Source organism: Myotis davidii, unplaced genomic scaffold, assembly GCF_000327345.1.
Source record: "Myotis davidii unplaced genomic scaffold, ASM32734v1 scaffold123, whole genome shotgun sequence".
Lineage (NCBI taxonomy): Eukaryota > Metazoa > Chordata > Mammalia > Chiroptera > Vespertilionidae > Myotis > Myotis davidii.
The window spans coordinates 2,640,817-2,648,342 of NW_006295391.1; the positions used below are offsets into that span (position 1 = coordinate 2,640,817).

Genomic DNA, 7,526 nt, shown 5'->3' on the forward strand with positions numbered 1-7,526 from the left:
TAACTTTTAGGAAGCATAGCCAAAGTATCGACCAAAAGGTCATCATTTCCCCTCACTATCTGGCCTGCCCCAGTGTCCATAGTGTTCCTGACCTTCATTTTTTCCAGTCTGATAAGGAAAAATGTTTACTTTTTTCCCCAGAAATGGCTTTGTTCCTTCATGGATTTAAATTGTCTATTTTTTTTTCTGTCCAGGCCAATTAAAGTCTGCTGCCTGGAGTTTAAAAATCCCATCATGGGATTGTTTGACACACAATTGCCAACTACTTTCTCCAAATTCAGATTCCACTTTCCTGTGAGTGTCTCTCTCCAGTCCCATCACTGAGAGTGCCTCAGTCTGAAGCTCCACTATACTCCCTGATGCAGGATAGTTTTCCTTTCTAACTTTTCAAAACTATAAATACATTACAAAAGGGCATGTACAGCTTTTTTCACAAATTATTACTTCTCAGTTTGCTGACTTATTTTCAAATTAAGGTGCACACAGATATGATGCGGTTAAAAAGTAAACAGATGTCTGGCTCACGGTTTTATTACTTTTGCAGTTTACTATAAACATATTAAAATAAATATATTTTAAAGAATAGTTGTTCTTCAGGGCTTCCAGAGAGATTACAGAGTATGGCTACCAGCAAACAAAGGTAAAGAATCCATATTTCTCACACTTAAATTAAAACCTCTAGGAACATTAATGAAGGACTGGATTGGAAATTTCAGTGACTATTGAATAACTTCTACCAAGAAACCTCAGGTCCAACCCATCAATAGTGAGGTAAGACCAGAGCCTAGTTCAGCCATGGGCAAACTACGGCCTGCAGGCCGGATCCGGCCCTTTTGAAATGAATAAAACTATTGAAAAAAAAGACCGTACCCTTTTATGTAATGATGTTTACTTTGAATTTATATTAGTTCACACAAACACTCCATCCATGCTTTTGTTCTGGCCCTCTGGTCCAGTTTAAGAACCCATTGTGGCCCTTGAGTCAAAAAGTTTGCCCACCCCTGGCCTAGTTCCTATTACCATCAACTTTAAATTGTATGATGACAATAACAACGCACACATAGAATACACATGTATTCTTCACAAGAACCCTTTGAGATAGATAAGATAAAAGTTACAACATGATTGCACAAGTTCACTCACCCTCGAGGTGACAGAGCTAAAATGCAGTCCCAGGTCTTCCTTCAATGCACACTTCATACTGCCTCTCCAGACCAGAGTATGTTTGTAGTAGCTTTCCAATTTCTCAACCACATTTTCTGCTGTGCATCCAAACTCCTGTCTACCTAGTGAGAAAGATAAATCAAACCAATAAACTCTAAACTCATGGGGAAAATGCCTTCTGAAAGGATGTTTTCTTCAACTAACTGGCTTATTCAAAAAATTACGTTACCATCAAACTAAAGAGCAAGATATCTTAAAGAAACACTCAACTACATTATATTCAGAAATCTCTTCTGATATTCATTATGGGCATATTTTTAACTGATAAAGGAGAATGACTGGTGCTTCCTCTGGATTATTTTTACTAGGATATAAAGACAGGATATTATATTTTATTGAAAGACTATTTTTCAAAGATAGCTATGCTACAGCCATGAAGACATAGAATGAAAAAGAGTCAGTTATTTAATGGTCATTGCAAAACCCAAAGAAGACCATTTCAGTTTTTGGTGAATATATTACTTCCACCACTTTAGCCTGCTGAAAATTCAAATAATTCTATTTTTTCTTTTACTTATTTTTCAAAAAATTTTAAATTGTTTCAATTACAGTTTATACTCAATATTATTGTATATTAGTTTCAGGTGTATAGCATACTGGTTAGACAATCTTATACATGACCCCCCTGATATTTTCAGTACCCAACTGGCACCATACAGAGTTATTACAATATTATTGGCTATATTTCCTATGCTTTACTTTACATCACATGACTATTTTCTAACTACCAATCTGTACTTCTAAATCTCTTCACTTTTTATCTCAATTCCCTAACCTTCCCTTCCCCCAGGAACCATGAGTCTATTTGTGTTTTGTTGGTTTGTTTATATTGTCCTTTAGATTCCACATGTAAGTGAAATCATATGGTATTTGTCTTTCTCTGACTTACTTATTTCACTTAGTATAACACCCTCTAGGTTCATCCAGGCTGTCAAAAATAGTAAGATTTTGTTATTTTTTATGACAAGGTAATATTCCATGGCATGTACCACAGCTTTTTTTTATCTCATCTACAATGGGCACTTGGACTGCTTCCATAATTGGCTATTGTAAATAACACCATAATGACATAGCGGTGCATATATTCTTTCAAATTAGTGTTTTGGGTTTCTTTGGGTACATACCCAGAAGTAGAATCTCTGGGTCATAAGGCAGCTCCATTTTTAATATTTTGAAGACCCTCCCTACTGTTTTCCACAGTGGCTGTACTAATTTGCATTCCCACCAACAATATGCGAAGTTTCCTTTTCTCCATAACTTCATCAATACTTGTTTGTTGATTTATTGATGATAGCTATTCTGACAGGTATGAAATGTCTCATTATGGTTTTAATTTGCATTTCTCTGATGATTAGTGACACTGTCTATTGGCCATCTGTATGTCCTCTTTGGAGAAGTGTCTGTTCAGGTCCTTTGACGATTTTTATAATTAGATTGTTTGTTTTTTTGGAGTTGAGTTGTTTGAGTTCTTCATAAATTTTGGATATTAACCCCTTATCAGATGAATCATTGGTGAATATGTTCTCCCATTAAGTGGTTTGTCTTTACTTATTGATGGTTTCCTTCAATGTGCAAAACCTTTTTAGTTTGATGTAGTCCCATTTGTTTCTTTTTTCTTTTCTTTACCTTGCACTTAATTCTTTAATCTATTTTGAGTTTATTCTTATATATGGTGTAAGAAGATGGTCTAGTTTCTTTTTTTGCACATATCTGTCCAATTTTCCCAACACTATTTATTGAATATGCCATCTGTACCCTATTGTATGTTCTTGACTCCTCTGTTAAATATTAATTGACCATATAGGCATGGGTTTGTTTCTGAGCTCTTTATTCTGTTCCATTGATCCATATATCTGTTTTTATGTCAGTACCATGCTATTTTGATTACTATGGCTTTGTAGTATAGTTTGATACTAGGCAGTGTGATTCCTCCAAATTTGTTCTTCTTTCTCAAGATTGCTGTGGCTATACAGGGTCTTTTGTGTTTCATATAAATTTTTGAATTACTTGTTCTAGTCTTTGAAATACACCATTAGTATTTTGATACAAATTATAATGAATCTATAAATTGCTTAGCATAGTATGGTCACTTTAACAATGTTCATTCTTCCTATCCATGAGCATGCTATATGCTTCCATTTATTTGAATCATTAATTTCTTCAGTATCATAATTTTCTCCGTATAGGTCTTTTACCTCATTGGTTAAATTTATTCCTAGGTATTTTTTATGCAATTGTAAATGGAATTGTTCTTTTGTTTTCCTTTCTGATAATCCATTATTGGTGTTTAAGAATACAACCAATTTCTGGATATTTACTTTGTATCCTTGTACTTTACTGAATTTATTTATCAGTTCCAGTAAGAATGCTATTAATATAAGCAATATTTATTGTGTTTTATGATTATAACTTTAACACACACTCATTGTTTTTACATGCAGAAAGCTAAAAAAAGAAAATTAAAATCACATATTCTCATCATCAAGTGATAACAACTGGTTTCTTTTAAATATGTGTTTCATGTATTTGCATGTCTGGTTTTGTTTTTACAAAATTGGGATTATATATTAAAGGGTTTTTTCCTACTTTTTCCATTTATACAATAGCATTTCCCATGATATTAAACTATATAATGTGATGTTAGTAGATGAATAATAGCCTATGCAATGTACCTAATTTATTTAACCATAATTTATTTAACTCTATTATTAGAAATATTGGCTTTATGTTTGCTATTAAAAATAGCAATTCTATAAATAGTTTGGCATATAAATCTTTGTCCACCACTTTGGATAGATTCCTAGAAGTTTATTGAATGAAAGGATATGAACTCTTTTAAGAATAAAAATTCATATAATTAAATGCATTTCTAGGAAAACTGTACCAGTTTACACTTCAACCAACATATTATCAAAAAAGTTTTGGTAGCTTTTAATATTTTAACATCATTTTTCCAATTTGCTAGTTAAAAGTTATAACTCGTTGTTTTAATTTGCATGCATTTGACTATTAATACAACCAAATATTTTTGCATATGTTAATTTCCCATTTATATGTGTGTTTATGTGTTTTCTTCTGTCTTGTATCCATTTTAATGAAATGTTTACATTATTATTTTCAAACATATATTTCCATTTTTTAAATATAGAAGCCTTTGGCAATATTATTTACTAGTAAGTCATTTGCTTTTAATGTTTAGTAGTCAAATATCCAAAGTTCCACTATGTATTCAGAGCTCATAATGTTTTAAACATATCATTACACATTTTAGTAAATAGGATAGTCATCTGTTAATCTCTTTATTTGGGCAGCAGATGTTAAGTTACTCAGTTTGAGGAATCCAATAACCCCTTATCCAGCAATCTCCACTGGCAGTTTTAGAGAACAGTGAATTATACCAAAACATTCTTCCAAACTTAACCTTTCATAACCCATTTTGAATGGAGCTTTGAACTGACCTAGAGCCCTTTGAGAACTTTGTTTCTTTCCAGGAAAAATATTATTTCTTGGCTGTAAGAATTAAATTTTATCAAAGGCACCTCAAGAATCTTCTGGGGGACATTGAATGCCTGTTGCCAAATAGCATTTTGATGAGTTAAGTATAAATGAATGTGAAACATATGGACTATATTTACTTTAAATAAATAAGAATATAAAGTGGAACAGTGCCTGGTCAATTAGATTTGGAACAGTTTGGAAGGAAAAAATGACTTTAATTTGAGCCTAAAATATAACTTGCTTATTGGCCACCAGTATCAATAATCCATAACAGAAGATAAGAATTCCAGGTTTATTTTTCTTCAAGCTACATTTCATGTCTCGTCATGGCAGTATTTTTAGAAAGAGGAAAGGACATACTTTTCCTTTTATTTCGATTCTGACATTGTGAAATATTAAGATTCACATCAAGCCAGATGAATCCTCTCAGCCCACTCCACACTGAGCCAGCCCAAATGTGTGGAGGAGAGACCAACACTGATAGCACAGAATTCCCTTCGAGGAATCGAGCTGATCCCAGCCAAAACTGCCATCTGTCCTCAGTGAAATCTGTCAATTGTAGCTATTTATGAGCTCTCTAGTGGAGCCTATAAATGGCTCAATCTTACCTTGCCTACTCGATGTTACTCTCTTATCCAAAATCTTAATTGTCACTAAAAATGTTCATTAAATGTAGTCTTTTGGTGAAAAGTATGATGAGGCCGGGCTTTGGAATCAAGCAATCTTCAAGTCATATCCTGATGACATCTGCTATGTGGTCCTGGATATGTTATGGATATCTCTGTGCTTCAGTTTACTTATCTGTAAAATGGGGGCAGTGCTGTCTCTCCTGCCTTGCTCATGGGTGGTGGGGAAAAGTCACTGAGAAAATAGGCACAAGTGTCTGTCATCCATAGCAGTTATTTACGCCATGACATTTCCACAGGCCTTTCTTGCGTTGTTCCCAATCACACCAAGCATGACAAATGGGATTGGAGAGATGAGCAGGGAATAAGTTGCATGTGAGGTTAAAGATGTTGAAGGAATGTTTAGCTTTCATTTTATTTTTCAGGAGTAACAGGATTCTCAAAGTGTTTGTTACCCGATTTTTTAATTTACCAATTCTTATCTGAAATTACTTAGAAATAAACATCCAGGCTGGATGCAGTGCAGCGATACGTTTTATCAGACAGAGTTTAAGCCCATTGGGTGCTGTGACAGCTGGAAACTCATCTTCATTAGGTGAAAACAATGGTTACATCAGTGTCCCCTGTGCTGCTGGGGGAAGCAGCCTTTGTGTGGTGTTTTCCACACCTAATTTCCAAGGGGCTTTATTGAAACAATAAAAATTGCATGGTGATGTCACCTGTTGTGCACACACACACACACACACACACACACTCACACTCACACACACACCACGGAAAAAAAGAAATAAACAGAAAACTACAAGTGGAGAAAATTCCAGTCCAACCAATTCTGCCAGTTCCAAAAATGTTAAATATTTCCTAAGCGTGAGTGGCCTCAGACTCTTTCAGCTAGCAGACCAGGCAAGGGATTACTAGGGACCAGTTTTGCTCTCTGATAGGCTATGTTTGTGCTAAACCCAACCTTCTAAAGCTCAAATACTCTGAGTCAGTTCTGTCATTATTTGTACCTTTAGTGGATTCACAAGGTCACCAATAACACAAAGCCAGTGAACCCCAAATGTCTCTCAAAACCAAAGCAGAAAGGGTGAGGCAGCAGCTTAAGCCAGGAATCTTTATCTCAAGACTTGCTAAGGAATTCTTCCTGTTTGAAGAATTATCACGGAAGTGTGAAGTTTTCCATAACATTTTGGAACATATGAAAATATCACTGTGTCATAAAATCCATGTCTAATGTATCTAAGAATGTTAAGACATTTCAAGCATTTTTACACTCCAATACTTAAAAGGGAAATTTTTCTAAGAATTAACTATTTCATGAGCTTTCCCAAGCCTCAGAATAAACAAAATTCAAACCATCATCAGTCTGCAATTTATTCCTTATTCATAGCTCTTATACATAAACAATAGGCAACCTATTTTCTATGACAATGTCAAATTTAAGTATCCTGTTTCTATTTTTTTCCACGAGTTTATGTCTATATTCATAAGTTCACGGGGTATTCTGTGTTAGGCAGGTTATGAGCACAGCCTTGGAGTCAGACGGAATGATTTCCTGGATTTGCCGTGAGTCATTTGTGTGACCTTGGGGAAATGGTCTCTAGCTTCAGCCTCCACATTTATAAATTGGGTTGAGTAGCATGAACTTTGGCTTAGGAAATAAAGTCATAGTAATTATACTTTACCTAAAAATATGTTAATTGTGCTCCACACAGCAGTGGTAAAACTCCATAATGTATAGAATATTTACACAGAAATTGTATTGTTCTCCTTGGATTTTTGCCTTTACACACACACACACACACACACACACACACACACACACACAATTCTCAGCGGCTCTGGGGTTAGCCATTCCTCTTTCTGTTTCCAACACTGCAACCATTCACTGCCTTTCAGCACCACACCTACAGGATCACAGAGTGGAGAGAACAGGGGTACCTCTCTAAACACTCCTTACAAAATATGTCTTCTTGATGAGTTGGAAGATTTCATGTGCATGATCATAGAAAGTCACACCCTCCTCTTCGGATCTTTATTTCTTTTTTTTGTTTGTTTGTTAGGTAGGTTTTGTTGGCTCATGTGTTCTCTGGGTCTGTCTTCAAGGATTTATTTTAATAATTGTAACATTATATAATAAATAAGTACTTTACATGCAAGTGAATACCCAAAATGAGA

The 7,526-nt window shown here is 34.7% G+C and overlaps 1 long non-coding RNA gene across 1 annotated transcript in view; it reads right to left on the bottom strand.

Moving 5' to 3' along the window:
* Window positions 1–1,142: 1,142 nt before the first annotated feature.
* LOC107184132 overlaps window positions 1,143–7,526 on the bottom strand; it is a 37,769-nt gene continuing 31,385 nt past the window's right edge. The window contains exon 3 of the long non-coding RNA XR_001514955.1: window positions 1,143–1,286. This is a non-coding gene — a long non-coding RNA (uncharacterized LOC107184132). The remainder of the gene's footprint in view (window positions 1,287–7,526) is intronic.